A 19,323-nucleotide genomic window follows, 5' to 3' on the forward strand; every position below is an offset into this window, starting at 1 on the left:
ACATGGAAGGCTGATAAGGTGCTCAATTGACCTAAGGGCGGCTACATGGGTCTACATCTATAATGTATAACTCCTAATGCAACTTTTCACTGTTATATTTTCACGCCGGATTTGAATTCTTTCCATCAATAGGACCGCCTATTGTAAACTCCTGCTGTTTACTGTACTGTTACTACAAAGGTTTGCAAAAACAAAAAATCCTACATGTCAGTTATGCAGAAATTATTTATCACCCGTCAAGAATATCGTCTCATTAATGACCATTTCTGTGAATTACGGGAGGGGCTGGAGGTAGGTGTGGGTGAAAGAGATGGGATAGGTGGGGAACAGGGGAACTGTGTGAGGAGGGATGGTGAGGGCAAGGAGGGGTGGGTGAGGAAGGAGAGTAAGGAGTGGTTATGAATCATGGGGCTATAAGGAATTGGGAAACAGAGTGGGGTTGGGATGTCATGAATATTCATGAATTCCCAACTTTCTCATTGTTAAGCTCGACACTCTTTATCACTTTACTTTCATAAATTTCAAAGATGTTACACATTTCTTGTAAAATTGTCTCATCATTTTCCTGTCAATCTCAATCTTCCATTTTGCTTCTTTATTTAAGTCGTAATGAAAATAGTTTTGAAGCTCTCTATGTTGATACTGTTGATAATATTATAGATCACGGTCCTTTAAATAATCTCGCTATCCAACTCCGGCCTGCGCTGCAGGTGTTGATTGGAAGAATTTCACACAGTGCCATCAACATTTAAAATATCATCTTAGACAAATGAAGATAGCTCAACATAGGTTACAAATAATTTATCACCATAAATATGCCCAACGCTTACTGGGAAATCCATACTGCACACATACTAATTACTTTCCATATTTGAATAGGCCTACTATATGGAGTGCCAAAATGGCAAAAATTCATCATTATTACTGTGCATGCTGATGCATAAGAAACCCAGCATACTATAGTAGGATCTGACAAACAAGCCAGTAATAATAAATATTGCAATTAATATATTAAGCAGTATCACCATCAAATACTGTATCAAACATTCTTGCAGCATCAATTAGACAAAATATTTAGAAGCATGAAAAGAATCGTACAGTATCAAAAGCACTCGTGGAATGTCAGGCAATCAGGGTAGAAAGAATCAATCGTGGTAAAAAACACCCAAGTGCAGCATGAAATAATTGCATGGTATCAAAAGCAAAGAACTATAGAATCAAGAACAATTTAAAGATAAAAGCTAACTAACGCAGCAACGATTAAATATTTGCCCTTTTGGCACTCCATGAAACACAAACAGCCAATCTGCAGTAAGACAGAGAGTGACGGTAAACTTTTCTCAACAGGATTGACATGGAGCATTAAATATGATCCCCTTTCATTTCAATCATTGAATTGAAGTTATTTTACATCTTGTAGTACAAAGAATCATTACAGTAGGCCTGACAATCCAAATTATTTGTGTATTTATGGGAGTAAAGCTACACCCAAACAACTGTACATTTGACATCACATATCACAAACAACAACCCCAATTGCAATGTTTGTGATACTGTACAGTTGCACCCAGATATGTCCATGACCTTGAAAACATTCACATTCATGTATCTAGCTGTATCAAGAAATGTTTTCAAGCACTATACAGTACATACACCAATATAATGAGGCTTGACCAAGCCTAATAAAAAAAAGTCCCTGAAGTGTACACATGTGTGGAGTGTACACATCCATGTGTACACATCCCTGAAGTGTACACAAGTTATAATGGGATATAAAGTAATTATGTTGTCTAACCGCATCACGCCATAAATAAAGTTCGCAGAATTTTGATCGGCTGATATGGACTATCATCTCTGCATATTATTTAAAGACAAAATGATTTTAAGGCATAATGCAATGAGGTGGCATATAACTCGTTTAGACAGCATAATGAGTTTAGACGGTATATAATGACTTTAGAAGGCATAATAACTTAATAACATAATAGAAGGGACAATGAAGCACTGGGATACTGTAAACTGTGTAATACTGTACACGTTGTTCATAGGCCGATATGTACAGTAAACTGATTGAGGGTGACCTTCATTAACACAGACCCTGTAGAGAACCGTACAAAGATAATATTCATCTCGTAGCGCTATAGTCTACTATAGCAGTTATTATATCTTGCAACCCTGGTATATAGTGTGATTCAACCTGCAGTATTATTTATAGAAAGTGATTTGAAAACAAGCTATTAAATTAGGAAAGCCTTCAAGGAACAAAATCTTGGAAGAAAATAATTTATCAATCTACTTTATCTTTTCTTTAAATCTGGTCAACTGATTTTTCCTTAGGTAAATTTTTCATTTAAATTTCAAAGAAAGTTTGCGACTAATTTACCCGATGCCAATCCATATTATCTGTCCGTCCGACCTTCAGTTGCCCCAATAAAGGACACAATTATCCTTCTCTGTGACCATTAATGTATTACCTATTAGTTATGTTAAGAATCAATCACAGACAACGAACCTTTCAAATTAAAAACTCATCTTTTGCTATGAACTCAGTCCACAATACTTACATATATGTACTAACAGTTCACAGCCTAACTACATATGTGACTTCACACTGACTGTCAATAGACCCTGTTTAGCACAGTCAGGCCTTTGTTATCATTACTTTGCACACATGAGACTCTGCCAGCAGCCATATATCCGAGCATATAAAGAAGAAGTTGAAATGATGTGGATTTTTATTCTCCTTCTTATGATTGATTGAAAACTGGAGATACTTACACTGATAGATACGATTCCAAATGGAGCTTGATCCAACAGATAGTAGAAATGACAACACCTGTAATTAATGAAACAGGTTTTATGGCGGTAGTCGTCGTGACGATGTCCCCGGTTACAGAGTATCCTGATCAGACAGTGAGAGAGATTGCTCGATGGTTTGTACCATCATAGAGTCTAGAGAGACAGAGAGAGAAAGACAAGATGAGAGGAGAGGAGATGAGATGAGAGAAAAAAGTGTTCGGTCAATTTATCCAGTTCACTAAATAGTGATTCACAAAACAGTGCTCATATAGTAGAGACCTTTCATATGTACATAATCACAAATTCATTACAGAGGCTCAGTGGACAAGGATCTCAAGAGTTCCCGAGGATTCCAAGTAATCCTGACTATGGGGGACAGATATAGGTCGTAACTGGAGCATTCGAGAGAGTGATTAAAAATCCGGGACAAATTGAATTAAAGATAAAAATGTGCTTGTACTCTACACTTCCAGCATCCTTATGAAACTGAATGTATGAGTCAGGCATAACTTAGGGACCGGGTCTAAAGTGAATAAATCAATCAGACCGTCCTGCAGTATAGTGGAATGTTTTTTTTTCCTTGTTGGGATGAAAGATGCGAGCAAATTTAGGGAATGAACAGTAAATTTCCCATGCTCTGCATATACACGTGCCAAACATTCTAAGAGAAGAATACTTTAGTTAGTTCATGTGAGTGACTTGTTCATGCAGTATTTTTTAAATCCTTTTCTGGAAAGTGCAGTCAAAGGAAAATAATACATGAGCTGAATTTAAATATCTCTGGTAAACATTAAAATGAATATACATGACATCAATGCAATTAGGTACTGTGACTTTTAAAAATTACATTTTAAAGGAGATGTAAACCTAATTGTCATCTATGGCTATAAATATAACTCAAGATCTTTTTGAAGAACAGGTCCCCACCCCCCCCCCCCATCCACACCTACGAAAAAAAATTGGTTGCGTATGGGAAGTATCCTAATTTAAAAGTTGTGTCCCTAAGTGCTCTTAGTTTAGAAATCTAAAATCACTAGGATCTGTCTTTTATGTTTTGTTTATATTCTTTAAATATTTTTAGCTAAAATATTAATAGTGTTGACATTGAAACCCAATGCCATCAGTTGGTCATGTAAAGAGCTTCAATATTTTAGATTCAGCACTTGCAAAACTCTTCTACATGACAGGAAATAAACAATTTAAAAAAAAAATTGAAAAAATTTATTTAATGAAGCATGTGGCTCGATGATGTTATATTTAGACTTGATCAAGTCTTCAACCTTGTGGGTGTAAGGATAATATTAAATCTGTTATTTCTCCAAAATGGAATCAAGATTTTCCTGAGAAGTTTTTTATGAAAGATATCCTTTTCACAGACACCAATAATGATGGTTTGGTTTTGTATAGATCTCCTTAAAAGAAAGTTCTAGAAATTTAAGATATCACATAGAAAGAAGATCTAAGCAATTTCAATTTCTTTATTCCAGTATAAATTACAAAATTGATAAATAGGACAAATAATAATGATACACAAAAGACATAAAATGTACAATCATGAAAGCATGAACAAATAAGAAATAAGATGGAGGATTAGAAGGTTGATAGCACATTGGTCCAGCTCCCATCTTGATTAATGTTCCACTGCTGAGGTACAGCATTTTGAAAGGTATTCTGGTAAGAAACGGGTGAAAATTGTTACGCAACAGTCGCTAACAAAAACGTGTAGTATCTTCCTAAGTGGTAGATTCAGAAGCAGGTGTAAGTGGGCGGTGCCCAGGGAGCGAGGGCGCAGTGCTTAAATGTTCAATGTGTAGTTAGGTAGATGGGAAAGTGCAGATGTGGAGTGGGAGACAGGTAAGAGAGGAGTGAAGTAAGTTCCCTCTTTAGGGCTAGGTTAACTGCGACCAACAAAGTGTGATGTCATGCAGAAACGGCACATAACACATTTGTTTGTTTTCACTGTTTTATCAGAGAGATGTAGTTGTAGGACCCTCTCTATAATTACAATCACTGTTTAATTGTGTTGAAGTCACTTAAACACTCATTACCAACATGAGAGAACATATATCTTATCAACATTATTTATTCAAGGGTATTTAGAGAAAAACATAAATAGCAGTTGTTGGTATATTCCATTTACACTATCAGGGATACTTGTACAATGCACTGATTCAGTTAAAGTGAAAATAAACTAAAAATTAATATCTCAACAATTAACAGAACGAGCTGTGAAACAAGGAGATGGATTACTGTGCTCTGTTCACAAGCTCTGTACTGTGAATCTTTTAAAAATCTAAGCCTTTGTTATCTCTGTAAAAAGGAAAGAAAAAAGCACCTCCCCCCCCAAAGAAAAATAAAATGAAAAGTAATTAGCCACATAGTTTTAACCTTTCTAAAAGTATTTTGTCCTTGAGGAGCTTGGAATGTCAGGAAATTATCTTCCTGCATAGACAAAACAATATGCAAATTATAAAGAAAACAACACTTTGTGCAGCTCGAGCCCTGGAATATAGTTATCACATGTTCTGTAATTTCCAGTTACATTACAACCACATTTTCATGGTTCCCACCTTTTCAAACAAATAATGAAATTCCAGACTCTTTCAAGATCAAAATATGTAATCCAGTTCATTTAAGAAGCCTACACACTACTGTATGAGGAATTACTGTTAGGCTTCCTACAGTAGCCCTAAAAGGTTGAACTAGTTTGCAGAATATCCACTAATCCTTATCATTAATTTGTGGTGATATAGGATGAACTAAGACCCCCCAACCTTTCCTCCCACCCAAACATAGTGTATGGTTGCCTTAAATTTTCACAACAGATTGATTAAAGGCTTTAAAGACTCGCCCCAAACCGCGTGCGGCCATGTGATAAAGTTAACTTTCTGTTGCTTTCAAGTGACATTTTGTTTGTGTCACTACAAAATGCACAGTACAGTAATGAAATGTGATACCTTGTTATCTTTAGCTGGACCTGAGATGTCCATCGCTGTATTGTGTGTACACTGTTCTGTGTGTATTGACCGCATTTGTATGTACTGACTGTACTCTGGTGTCTAATTACCGACAGTAGCAATCTCTGGGTGTATTTTCTGGGATCAATGGGGGTGTCTAACACTTCTGTTACACCACATTCGAAAGTAGGTCAGATTACCGGCATTAGACATTTCTTTTTGCGCTAGTCTTCACACCCTTTAAGTTAATCTCTTAAGAACACTCAGCTTGTGTAAGTCTTATCATGGTGCACAAGGTATAGGTATCCATACAAAAAAGTTCTTCTTATTTAAAAAGAATCTTTTTATAATGAGTAATATATATCAATATATATATAACAAGGAATTTTTCTTCACTTTTCCAGATTAAAGTCCAAAATTCCTACAAACGATTTGCTTCTTAATGTGTTTTGTGCTAGTTTGAATAGTGTCTAAAGAGAATGAAATGTGCAGGATTTAATAAAATGCTTGTAACTTAATGTAATGAAGAATCATTAGCATCCAAAATAGGAAAATATTTTTATATAGTGGCAACATTACTTTGCAGTGAAAATATGGTATTGCAATTAAAATACTTTCATAGGGCAGTAACTTATAGACCTTTAGGATTTTACAGCACAGCTCAAAGTTCCTCTGACATTGTTTGTGTATCATAATAATAATGGGACAATCCTGTGTAGTTTTAACATAATCAGATTCAGTGACCTGATGACCTCTCGTCAAATTGGTAAAATGGAATGACCCATTAGTTACTTGCTTATGTTAACATTCATTTATTTAACAAAGAAACTATGGGGGTGTCTTAGCGCCATGATGTAATTGCACAGTTTCTTATTTTTTGATAAAACATTTGTCAATCAAAGAAAATGAATTTTTTTTTTTAAGGGACCAAGCTTTGTATGGAAACAGAGCTGATTTTCATGGGTTCTCTGCTTATCCAAGGGAGTTAAAATTCTGAGTGAAAAACTGAATCTTTCTCTGAGATGGTCCAGATGGCAAACAGCTTATAAACAGTGATGCATTCAGTAGTATACAGTACATAATCTATCACAGAGTAATCTTGTTGGACAAACAGCATTTCCACATTCACAAACAAAAGCCAGTTTTGTCTGGACAGGGGATCAACCCGCATTAGCAAGCTTTAAATAAAATAAGAAACAGTAGTTATCCATTTTTTCATGCAATCTCATATTCCTTAAGATTCCAATTAAAAAAAAAAAATCTGTACATCTAACCTACAGTGAGAGGAGATATATTATGATCCTTTTACCTGGGGCATGGCAAAAGAGATTTGTATAGTTTTATGTGATTCTGGGCATCCATACATGTACACTACTTGTGCTTACCGTGTATACATATAAAGCGTATGTGCATATGTATGAGACTATAAAACACATACTGTACCTCAAGTAGCTCCTGTTCAGCACAAACCATCAATTGATGATCTTAACTATTGAGTGATGATGCCGCAGGTACTATTACATTAGTCAAGATGATCACTGCTGTAATTCACATTAATATGTAAGTTTTCAACTGGAGCACTGTATAGTGTGGAGTGGTTCACTCCAAGATTAATGTTTATGGTCCAGTTACATAGTTGATGACAATTTACAATTCATAATCATGGACGTTAAATTTGAATGTAAGAGACTGACTTCGGTCAGCTTGCGGCTTTGATAAGCCAATGAGGCTTCTTCGCGAGTTCCTGCTTGCAGGAGGATCTAAAATACATACATACAATAAATACATACTGTAGTGTAGAAACATAACTTCCATAAATTGTAACTTAACTATTGTTTTCTGATGTATATGGACTGTAGCCCATGGTATTCCAATGTTTGGCTTGGTGACCCCGTTTCCACCTTGATCATCTTGGGGACCCTGGGGTGGTGAATATTGTGGCCTGGGAATGGGGCTTACAAGAAGGAGGTATCTCCCACACATCTGAGTATATTTTAGAGAATTAAGGGTGGCTGGCTGCAATATCGTGTTTGTAGTAATTTGAAGTAATTTTAGAATGAAGTATTTGAAGCAAATAATTTATTTTCAAAATTTTCCACTCTTTTTCTTCAAATATTGGCAGTTTTTCTTTACTCCTGAATCATTGTGGACCCTTCAAAACATTTAGGGGACCCTCAAAGGGTCATAATCCCCAGTTTGAATATCTAGGGTCTACATTACCTATCTGAAAAGTAATTAGTGGCTGGTTGTTAATATGCTACTAGGGAATTCTACTGAGTGGTGTCTGAGTAGGCAAGTCAAAATGAAATATACACACCATGACACCAAGAGTCCTAACATGCACACATAACCTACACTTAAAATTTAGTATCTATATACCTTTATGAAAGTTTTACCACGCGAGTGTGTAGCAAGAACCAACAGCTGTCTTGCTTATAAAATGACCCAACTGATTATTTACCATTTGTCAAACAATTAAAATGCTTTAAATGCCTAACATTAAGGAATAGGTACTGTTAGGTTTTTTTAGCACTACGATTGCTATGTAATGTAATAGCATGGACAAAAAAAGGACCTTATCGACATCATAGCTCCTTACAGTAGTTCCATAGCAGTATACAGTATATGGTTTTAGTTTGTTTATGTGTACTGTGAGCTAAACTAATACAATACTGCCCCCAAATCTGACCGGTTTGGGAATTTACGAGCGACGAAACTTAACTGTTTACTTATACAGGCTACACGACTGGAAACGTTTTTGCACTTCACCCTCTATTTCTACTTGATTTACGTGGAACATGTCAAAATCACCGTGACGGATTCCACGGGGTAAATGCTAAAGCGGTTGTGCTGCTCATGCATATTCAGAGCCTCTCACTGCTGGCTGGCTGAATGGGATAGCAGGGAGTGAGGATGTCACATGCTACACAAACGACTCCATACAGCATCTTTATCTTGACAGACATATTCTGGAGTGCAGATGGAGGGATTGAACTCTCAACAAGAACGCACACAGGAATGAAAGAGACCATCACATTTATCTATCAATATGTGGTATACCCCAGCTGCTGATTACATGGTTTAATATAGGGTTTCAACTAACACCCGAATGGGCAATCTGGATCAGTCTTGTACAGTGGTACTCCTCTATACCAGACTCATAGTACAGTAAATAGTAGTATAGTACTTAAAACAGTATTCATGAGTACTAAACGAGTACAAGTGGATTTCCCTTTGGTATGAGTAGGAGCACAAGTACATGGCGCTAAGTACTTAAAGGGGTGTAGACTCGCGCACAAAGAAACGTCTAATGCCGGTAACCTGACCTAGTTTCGAATGAGGTGTAACAGAAGTGTTAGACACCATTCTCGATCCCAGAAAATACACACACAGCTTGCTTCCGCCGGTAATTAGACACTAGTGTACAGTCAAACATACAGCTACGGTCAATACTCACAACACAGTGTACATAGCAGCGTGGACATCTCAGGTCTAAATAAAAGATAACAAGGTATCACATTTCATTACTATATGCATTTTGTAGCGACAAGAAGAAAACTTCATTTGCAAGCAACGGAAAGTTCACTTTTTCAGAGTGTGGCACGCGGTTTGGGACGAGTCTTCAATGCCTTTAAAGGTCAAGCGACACGTAGCAGATTCTACCCCTTTGGAGATGGAAAATGGACATGGAGTTGGGTTTTTCTTAACATTAGAATTGTTCAATTTTACATTATTGAAAGCCAACTCTATATGTCCCTTGACCTTTAAACTTACACTGTTTCTATACTAGATTTAATCAGCAAAGCAGAATAATTTTACAGTTATATATTGACATAATCATCTTTCTTTGTCGTTGTCATATACCACTTATTAACAGATTCACTCAAGAAACTGTTCCAATGAGCATTCCACAGGGAACCTTACTTATAAATTCTTCATTAGCAGAGGTCTTTGGTAGGTAGGCCTCTATTTCTGTCACAAAGTATCAGCTTGGCCTATGTTTAAATACTAGTAAATTGTGAAGGATTTACTCATGCTGTTCTTGTACTGCCAGTCTTAATTCTCAAAATATAATACATTTGTCGCAAAATGCTGTAACAATACACTGGATTGTGTGAGATGTTATATGGTTGAAAGTGGTGCTGGTACTTGGTGTCTTTTACCCATTTGGTGTTACAGACCTGGTTTTGTGTTTTTCTTTTGAACTTCATTTGATATATATAGATAGGGTTTTTTATTGCCAATGGATGTGTTTTATTGAAGAACTCTCACCAAGGTGCACAACAAGTACCTAGTTCAACAAGTACCTGCATGTGCTGGTACTGTACTTTGTGTCTTTAAACCATTTGGTGTTACAGCCCTGTTTTCGTGTTTTTCTTTTGAATTTTATCTGATATATATAGATAGGGTATTTATTGCCAATGGATATTTTTTATTGAGGAACTCACCAAGTGGATATACTGTACACACCAAGTACCTAGTTCAACCATGCTGTAACGTTTGGGTTATTGACATTACAAGAAAGTGTCATATAGAAACACAACAAAAACTAAACAGACGTAAAACTTCTAACCATTAACCGCTGACTGCCCCTGGATTCTAACCATTGTCTGGACCAACGATGACTTTGTTCTGATTTGTTTGACAATTGGTATTGTAAAAAGGAATTTCTTTTGTCCCATGGTGGCACCATTTGTGAGAGGCAAAGGAAAGAACACACATAATGTAAATGCACGCACACAGTAAAAGCACCAACGTTGCATAGGTTCATTTTTCATTCAGGAAGGAACCAAACAATCATTTGTTCAAAAAATAATCAGTGAATTTTTATCTAATAGGTCACTTTCCTTTATTCCCTTATTTCTGCTTTCTCTTTGCCTTCTAGTTTTGCAAAATATATATAAAGCCGTGCAAAATTTCTTTCAAGTTTTCAGTACAGTGTACGCAATTTTACAGAGCTACAGAAATGAGACAACGATGTCAGTATTGTTTTGATTTTCTGTATTGTTTCCGACTTTCCCTAATTTTACCAATCAAATCTGGTATGGACTATTAACTAAACAGCTTGCATTTTACCCTCCAATACCTCAAAAATGCAAAATTTCTATGGGGACGTTTCCCCCTTAGCCCCCACAAGGGCCCCTAAGATGGGCCTCAAAAGGTAGGACACCCACATTTACCATTTCTGTGTACAAATCAATAGTAAACAGGGTACAAGATACAGTACTTCATTCTTTTTACAAAAATGTTACAAAGAGCAAAATGGTATTTTAGTGTACAAGGTTCCATATACTGATATTTATGTGCAGATACAATTCAGTACCTAATACAGTAGTCTATATAACGTAAAACAGCAATGGATTTTGAAATTTAAACTTGTACAAAACTGATGGATTGACAACATTGTGAATAATTTGTTATTAAAAGAAAAAATTCCAGACATTTGAATCATAGCAAATGAGACTACCAAAATATCAACTTGAAGAGCACTCAATTGCTAGAACTGGTTTTTTTTGGGGGGGGGGGGTGGGTGGGGGGTGGGTGGGGGTGGGGGGGGCTTTGGAAGTGTTTTAGAAAGTTCTGTCTTCTGTGATCCTGCAAAGGAATCTGCTTTATATCAGACCAACAATATTATCTTATAGGATATATAGAGTGGCTTGTAAAGAACAATCTTTGGGCTGCATTGGTAAATGTGATTTTACATTGCATCAAAAGAAAATAAACTTACTTGTAAATGAGTATTTGTTAACGAAGATCAATGCTAAAATCTAATATCAATTTTGATGGCTTTGTCATGTATGTTTAGACTTCCTCAAGTCTTAAATCTAATAAATACACATATAAAAATATATATATAATATACAGGCACACTAAGTAATTATGCCACTGGCAGGTGAAATCTCTAGATTACAGCTTTGGTTTCTTTTGATATAGTTAAAAATGATCATAGCTCTGTTACTATATCAATGCTAGTAAAATGGGTAATGTTGGAATCTTCATCACTGTTGCAAGAACATATTAAAGGATTGGTCCAGTTGTCATACATGTTTATGTTATATGAAAGAGGACAATAAAAGAAACACGATGGTGAAAAAACTGTCCAAATATCTTTTTCGGTTAAAGAGATATATTCAAGTGTAAAGTTTTATCAGATTGTGTAGAAACTGCTGAAATCTGACTAGCTGTGATGTCACATCCTCACATTCCTGAAAAGTCTTTGTTTTTTCTCTAAATATTTTGTGAGATTTCATGACTTTCAACCAAAAGATATGTCAGGAGATCTCATATTTGTCAAAGGAAGTATTTGAGATTAAACATCTGAAGAATTTTTGATTATATTATTTTCAAATGTGTTAAAAAATGTAAATAATTTTTAAAGAAATATATTCACAAATGTTAAGGAAGTGAGGATGTGACGTCACACCCTCACAGTAAGTCTTTCTACACCAGTCGTTTTCAAAGAAATTTGGATATCTTCAAAGTGTCATATCTCCTTAACAGAGCAAGCTATCATGGTAGTTTCTTCACTGTTCTTTTTGTCTTTTTGTGCTCTTTCATACAAAATAGACATGTCAAACACCTGAACCAATCCTTTAATTGTACATAACATATCTAATCACACAAAAAAACACAGTATAAGTAAAAGAAAAAATATTCTAAAAACCAAAATTAATTTTGAAGGATCTGTGATGCATGTTTAGACTTGATCAAGTCTTAAAACTAATATAAGGGCACACTAATGATCACATGAAGTATACAGACATCTTTAATAGGAAAACCGCACTGGCTACATTTCGTCCTCTTAAGTATGCCAAATGAAATTATGAACATGACCTGTTGCATGTCCCTTGACCTTTAAAGAATTTGTAGAACTCTAGCTACTGACTGATCTGCAGTGTTTTGGGAATTTAATAGCATCAACAAATTTAATAGCATCAACAAATTTAATAGCATCAACAAATTTATCACTTAAAGGTGCCACAAACTGAACCATCATCTATTTAGCTTATAAATATGGCAGAGATCTTTGTGACAAAGATCTTGCTCCAATCGGGAAAAATCTTGTTTGAAAAGTTTGGACTGTGGTATACAGCTTTGGAAACCTAGCTGTGATGTCACACTGCCCCTAGGATCTATACCATTTTGCTTTCTCTATTTTTCATTTCATATTTCATGGTTTGTATTTTAAATCCTCCTGCAAGCAGGAACTCGCAGAGAGGCCCTCATTGGCTTTTATTCAAAGCCGAAAGCTGACCGAAGTCAGTCTCTTAGATTCATATTTTAACGTCCATGATTATAAATTGTCAATTGTCACCAACTCTGTACTACTGGACAACATACATTAATCTTGGAGTGACTCAAACTCTGGACCTTATGATTGAATGGCACTAGTGTAAACCACTGAGCTAACACTCCCTAAGGTATAGACTGCTAGTTACAGCATTGCTGCACTGACACCAAAGCCGTCATTTGGCAGTGTTAAGTGTTTCAATATTTAAGATATACTATTTGACCCATCTACATTACATATATTATCATACTTGAAGAAAAACATAACAGATTGAGGCAAATGTGGCTCAATGATGTCATATTAAGATTTGGCTTAAGTCTTCAACCTTGTGTGTGTGAAGGAACAATAAATATATGTATCATCTCCATTCTCCGTACTGGAATATGATTTTTATTACTATAGCTGCTGTCTGGTTATCGCTATCAGATAAACCTATAACGATCAGTGGATTTGTATCCCATTTACCTCAAGAAGCTGCTGGACACCTTTTCGAATGATGTCATCTAAAGATTTGGCTCAATTCTTCAACCTTGTGTGTGTGAAGGAATAATAAATATATGCATTACCTCCCTACTGGAATAAGATTTTTATTACTCTAGCTGCTGTCTGGTTATCTCTATCAGATAAACCAATAATGATCATTGCATTTGTATCCCATTTACCTCAAAAAGCTGCTTGACAGTGTTTTCGAAGAGCCATGGTAAGACACAGAATTTCATAATGAAATATCGTACAAAATCCGATAGATTCAATTTATTAGAAGGACGTTTAATTTATGGAGTACAAAGATCTCTTCAGGCCTACGCAGGTGTCTCTCGTTGAGAAGGACACTTCATCCTCTTCACTCCTTTTAATGGCAACACTTTACTACACTAGACAATTATTATTAGAGAGAGAGAGATACATGCATACAATATGCAGCTGCTCATAACTTGTGTTGAAAATTCGAACACTTTGAGACGCATGATTAGCTCCACAAATTTATAGCGTTGTTATCTATAGAAATATGCTAGAAATCTCTACTTATAGGGGAAAACAGATTGGAAAACTGTGGAAACATTTGTAAATGATCTGGCTTACTGCATATCAGATGTGTGTATGTATGTATATATATATATATATATATATATATATATATATATATAATTGAAATTGTAGTGAGCTGGAAAATCCAGAACAGTGAAAAAATTTCCAGCCTCCACAAGGGTGAGTCGAACCAAGTTACCCGGGCCTATATATATAAATATATAACATATATATAATTGAAATTGTAGTGAGTTGGAAAATCCATAACAGCGAAAAAACTTCCAGCCTCCACTGGGATTCGAACCCGGGCCTATATGTAAAGATTCACTGAATGTTTGAGTTTTAACTGAATATTCATGATTTGAAAAGTCTTGGTTTGCACTTCTTTCTCGAATGATATGCAAACCTTGTAAAATTATTATATTTTTTTTTATAACAGGTATCCTGCAATCACTTATCAACATTAATTGTTTTCTTTGTTTCATTCATATAAGGACATCAGCCACTCCAGGAAACGCCACTCCAGGAAACTGCCCATGGCACTTGACAGTTTCATTTCACAAAATGACAAATATTTGCATTGATCATTCACATGCAATACTAAGTCCAACTTATAATGAATGTCATTATATACATGGGCAAGATATACTGATAGTTCAGACATAATAGGAGGCTGGTATAGTGGTTGACTCATTCTGCTATCACATTCTCATATAACACTTGTCTCCGTTTTTCACAAAATAAGATTACTCTGAATAACATAACTGATATGCATTGATTCAATATATGTGATGTAATGTAAATCTGTATAACATTATACATGTACTAGTATGTAATATAATCTCATTTAATTTAATTTAATGTCATTTGATATACAAAATGAGATTTTATGTGATGCAATGTAATGCAGTTCCATGTGGATGCAATTCATGATCCATTATATAGTATATTTATTTGGTTGTCTTGTCCTTCTGTTTTGATTATCTTGCTTGTAATTTCTCTGTTTTTGTAGTTTTCCCTTCTTTTTTCTCTGCTTTAAGAATATGTAGACAGAAAGAACAATGGGATCTATTAGTCTGTAATTTGCTATGTTCAAGATAAAAACACCCACACCCACACCCAAGTATAGAATAATCATCTCAGCTTCATTATTTGGTTTGTGTTTCCATATTACCAGATCATCACTAAATTCTTACCCTCAGCTCTACAGTTTGAACAATAAGTATAGTACATGTTCTTATTGTCCAACACACTTGAAGCTAGACTACACACAAGCCTTTAATTACTACAATACGTAGGAGCCCAATTTGATTTCGGGGACTTGCCCGAAAAATATAACCAACATTTTTCACACGCCTTGCACGCACGTTCAACATGTTAATGTGCATATAGGCATGCATCGGTTATTCCATCGCATGCCAATTACATCCAATCATTTGCCGTATTATTACCCTTCCATATTTGTTGGAATTTTTGGGGAAGTCATTACAATAATAATGATAATAATGATATTAGTTTAACCATTGAAAAACACATTGCAATTTATTTTTCTTTCAGTAGGTTTTTTCAGCATTTCTCAGCATATTGCCCTAACTTTCACAAAAATATTTGGTTGGGGACTGCAGCCCCCCCCCCCCCCCCCCCCCAGCCCCCCTGCCTTCCTACACCTATGCATGTTCTAACTGTCCAACACACTTAAAGCTAGACTACACACAAGCCTTTAATTACTACAATATGTGAAAACACACAGATTGAGGCACATGCTTGGAGACTATGGGCCAACATTATCCATCATTGTGTGGGTGGAATGCCAGAAGATCTACTAAAAAAACATGCCAAGGCCAAGCAGACAAAGCATTCATGTTATAACTTCTAATGACCTGAAAATATTTCTTCATTGTAGGAGATGCTATCTTTATGCCATAATTCCTGCAGGGTATGATAAAATGAAATGGAATGAGGGGCTAAACAATCCTTACTTAAAATTTCAAGAATAAAGGCTAGCTATTCTTTAAAAAACTAGTATTAACCTTCCATCAATTAATCCACCAACCTCTAACCCCCAGTGACAAAATAATCAGTCTTTAAGTTGATCAGATATGCAACACATGTTGTTTTCACAAATTGTTGCTTAGAAACTGAAATTACATATAACAAGCATTGTCTGCTGAAGAAAATATTGTATTAAACAAGGCAAACAAGAAGTATGTACAGCAGCGGGAATTTGTAAAACACCCAGTTGAGACAATTCTTTCCATACTGTACTTTCATGTCATGCTTTGAAGCACTAATACTGACAGTATGAGCAGTATAAATATCATGTTTCTAACAGATAAAAGTTAGGAACTTTTCATACTGTCAAAATATGAGTGCTTTGAAGAATCTTGTGCCTGACATGTCTAAGATATGGACTGGGAGAAACAGGAAATTATGGGATAAACAAAATCATATTCTCATTTTCATTATTTAATTAAAAGGTATCCAGTCAAAAAATTTCCTTTTACCAAAACTTCCCTGCTTTTTTAAGACCAAAACGTTACGCTTTTTACCAAAACGTCCCCGCAGTCAAAACATCCCTATGAGTCGATCAAAACGTCCCCGCTTTTATAATCAGTTGGAATGCAAGTGTGGATGTTTTTAGGTCAATCAAAGAGTGAGGATAAGTATAGTTTAGGTTGAAAACACAGTTTTTAAGAGTGGGAAGTGCCGGTTATCTCAATGTTACGTAATTGTTGAGCAAAATTTCCGAGATCAAAAGTAAAATAGACATAAATAAGTCATTTTGCAAGGATTTTTTACTATTTACATTATTGTTGTATATTTTTTGTTTTCGTTAATTCACTGAAAAACATATAGCGTATACCTTTATCATACCAAATATAATTAAACGATACAGTGAAGTCCTTCATGATTTATTTAGCACCTGTAATCCAACTTGCATGCCGATAACTGTTAATGAATGTGATAGACGGGGACGTTTTGACTTACGGGGACGTTTTGACCAACGGGGACTTTTTGACCAACTGGGACGTTTTGACCAAAAGCGGGGACATTTTGGTACAGGGACGTTTTGGTAAAGGATGTTTTGACTGGTAAGCACTTAAAATAATGCAATATGTGTATCACTAAACTAGGCTCAGTATGTTATTTATCCCCAGGGCCTGAACGGACTCACACAGCCTCTGCCAATGTTGTTTTTTTCTTTATAGGTGGACATTACTGCACAAAATCTTGTTTAAATACACTAACCATACTTCAACAAATATGTGATGTTCTGTAGTATTGTTTATCCTCAGTGGTATATATTTTAGTGAAAAATATTGCAGAATTTTCCACTTTTTTACAATCATATTTAACCATGAAGTATGAATAAATGATATTGCCAGGTAGTGACATATTCAATGAAACTGCTCAATTTGAAGCCATCTTGCCAATTGTTATTTTCACCGATTGACTGATTGTGATGCTAAAATCGTCATACATCTGCAAAGGTAAACTCCGGGCCTGATCTTTAAGTTTTGTTGAGAGTTAAGAGTTGTAAGTGCACAGACAATACATTTGATTTAAATGGATATTTCATTTCATTTCATTATATATTTGATCCAATCAAAAAGCAGTATACAAACAACAAAGTACGAAAACACAAAACGGATCAGGATGTACAAAAGGAAACCAAATTCCTGTAGCCCGGAGGCCTGTACACCCTTACAATAAGAGACCTAGAACTAAAAAAAAATATAAAAACCTATAATATTCACAAATAAACCATAAGAAAAATAAGAATTAAAAATGACAAATTACACAACATGTGATAAAGCTAAGAAATGTTCCTTAATATTGCACACAAATGACTGGTAAGAACACACAAGAGCAAATTCCTGGTCTCAGGGGGAAGTTCATTCCAAATCCTAGGAAATTGGTTCAAAAATTCATTTTTAAAACATATATCATATATGGTATTGGCTGCAGGTCAGCCTGACTTAGACCATCCAGTGAGACTAGGTAGAAAATTAGAGTAGCCTAGGCCCTAACATTTGAACTCTGAAAGTGAAACAATCCTCCTATATCCTAGCATGAGTACTTGATAATAACAGCACAATTAGGCCTATGTGCATTCCATTCCAGTTTTTGTACTTTTAGAAGGTCAAATATGCAATCTGCTAAAGTGTAATATGGGATATTAACTTTTATCTGATGAAAAATATTGAAGCTTTGCATACATTGTCAGAATGCATAGCAAGTGCAAACGTTCAGGCAAGACCGCGGGGTGTACTGGAATAGGCAGTTGCCACATATCTGACTGAGATTTGCATTAACTGCCAAACTGAGGCCTATCAATTTCTCAACAGTTATGAGAATTTCCTTACCATGAGCTAAGCGTTACCTTAAATAGGTTAGGTAGCCAGCAAGAAATAGGCTAACCCATTCATAGGGCCTAGACTAGACCTATCCTGTAGATGAATATAGTCTGGCCTACGTTATCTGCATAAATGCATGACGACCGTGGTCTCAACTTACGTCAACTCAAACTGCTCAATCTGGAACTGGTAGGGCCGTAAAACTTAACACATCTGCTTCTGTTTGACTTATTTTGACAATTTAACGACTGACTATCTCTACAATTCTTTCCTCTAAATTGCGATGATCGAAATAACGTAGCAAACTGGAACTTACGTTATCTTTTCTCAGCCAAGTACTAAGTTAAAGGTGAAAGTAGCCCCCAAGACAAATAAATGGTCTCGTAATTTATGTGTTTCAATTGGTATGCAGACGATAATGCACGGCGGACGACGTGCCTGTAGGAAGCTGGCAGCCTTTGTCAGCAAACAATAAGATGCACACACTAACAGCATGCGCTAAAGAAAAGGACGCAATAGCAAAACAACAGTGTACCAGAATAGAGTCAACAATGGCAACTTATTAGAGGCATGCGAGGACATATTGATAGTGTTTCTAATTACAATTAATAAATAAATATTTCGAGAAATGGAGGTATTTTAGAGGCCAAATAGTACCAAGGAAGAAATCATATCTTCCTCTTTAATATGATGTAGGTCTACTATCTGTAACAAAGCTTATTATATTAGCAAATTTGAAATTCCCCCTAAATTCCTTTGAGATCACCTAAACTAGATTTTGTTTTAAAGTTTAACAATTCGACTCATGGAGTGATTTTGGAGCCCAAACTTTTTCCTGAAAATAGACTAGAACTTTTATAGGTCCATTATTGGAAGGAAACTTATTTCTTGA

The 19,323-nt window shown here is 35.6% G+C and overlaps 1 protein-coding gene across 2 annotated transcripts in view; it reads right to left on the bottom strand.

Annotated features, from left to right (window-relative positions):
* Window positions 1-18,854, bottom strand: part of LOC139975616 (endothelin-converting enzyme 1-like) — a 104,808-nt gene extending 85,954 nt beyond the window's left edge. For both annotated transcript variants that reach the window (XM_071983667.1, XM_071983665.1), the window contains exons 1-2: window positions 18,592-18,854; window positions 2,779-2,952 (exon numbers count right to left, since the gene is read on the bottom strand). The gene's annotated coding sequence lies outside the window, so the exon portion shown is untranslated. The remainder of the gene's footprint in view (window positions 1-2,778; window positions 2,953-18,591) is intronic.
* Window positions 18,855-19,323: the final 469 nt, after the last annotated feature.

Source organism: Apostichopus japonicus, chromosome 11 (assembly GCF_037975245.1).
Source record: "Apostichopus japonicus isolate 1M-3 chromosome 11, ASM3797524v1, whole genome shotgun sequence".
Classification (NCBI taxonomy): Eukaryota; Metazoa; Echinodermata; class Holothuroidea; order Aspidochirotida; family Stichopodidae; genus Apostichopus; species Apostichopus japonicus.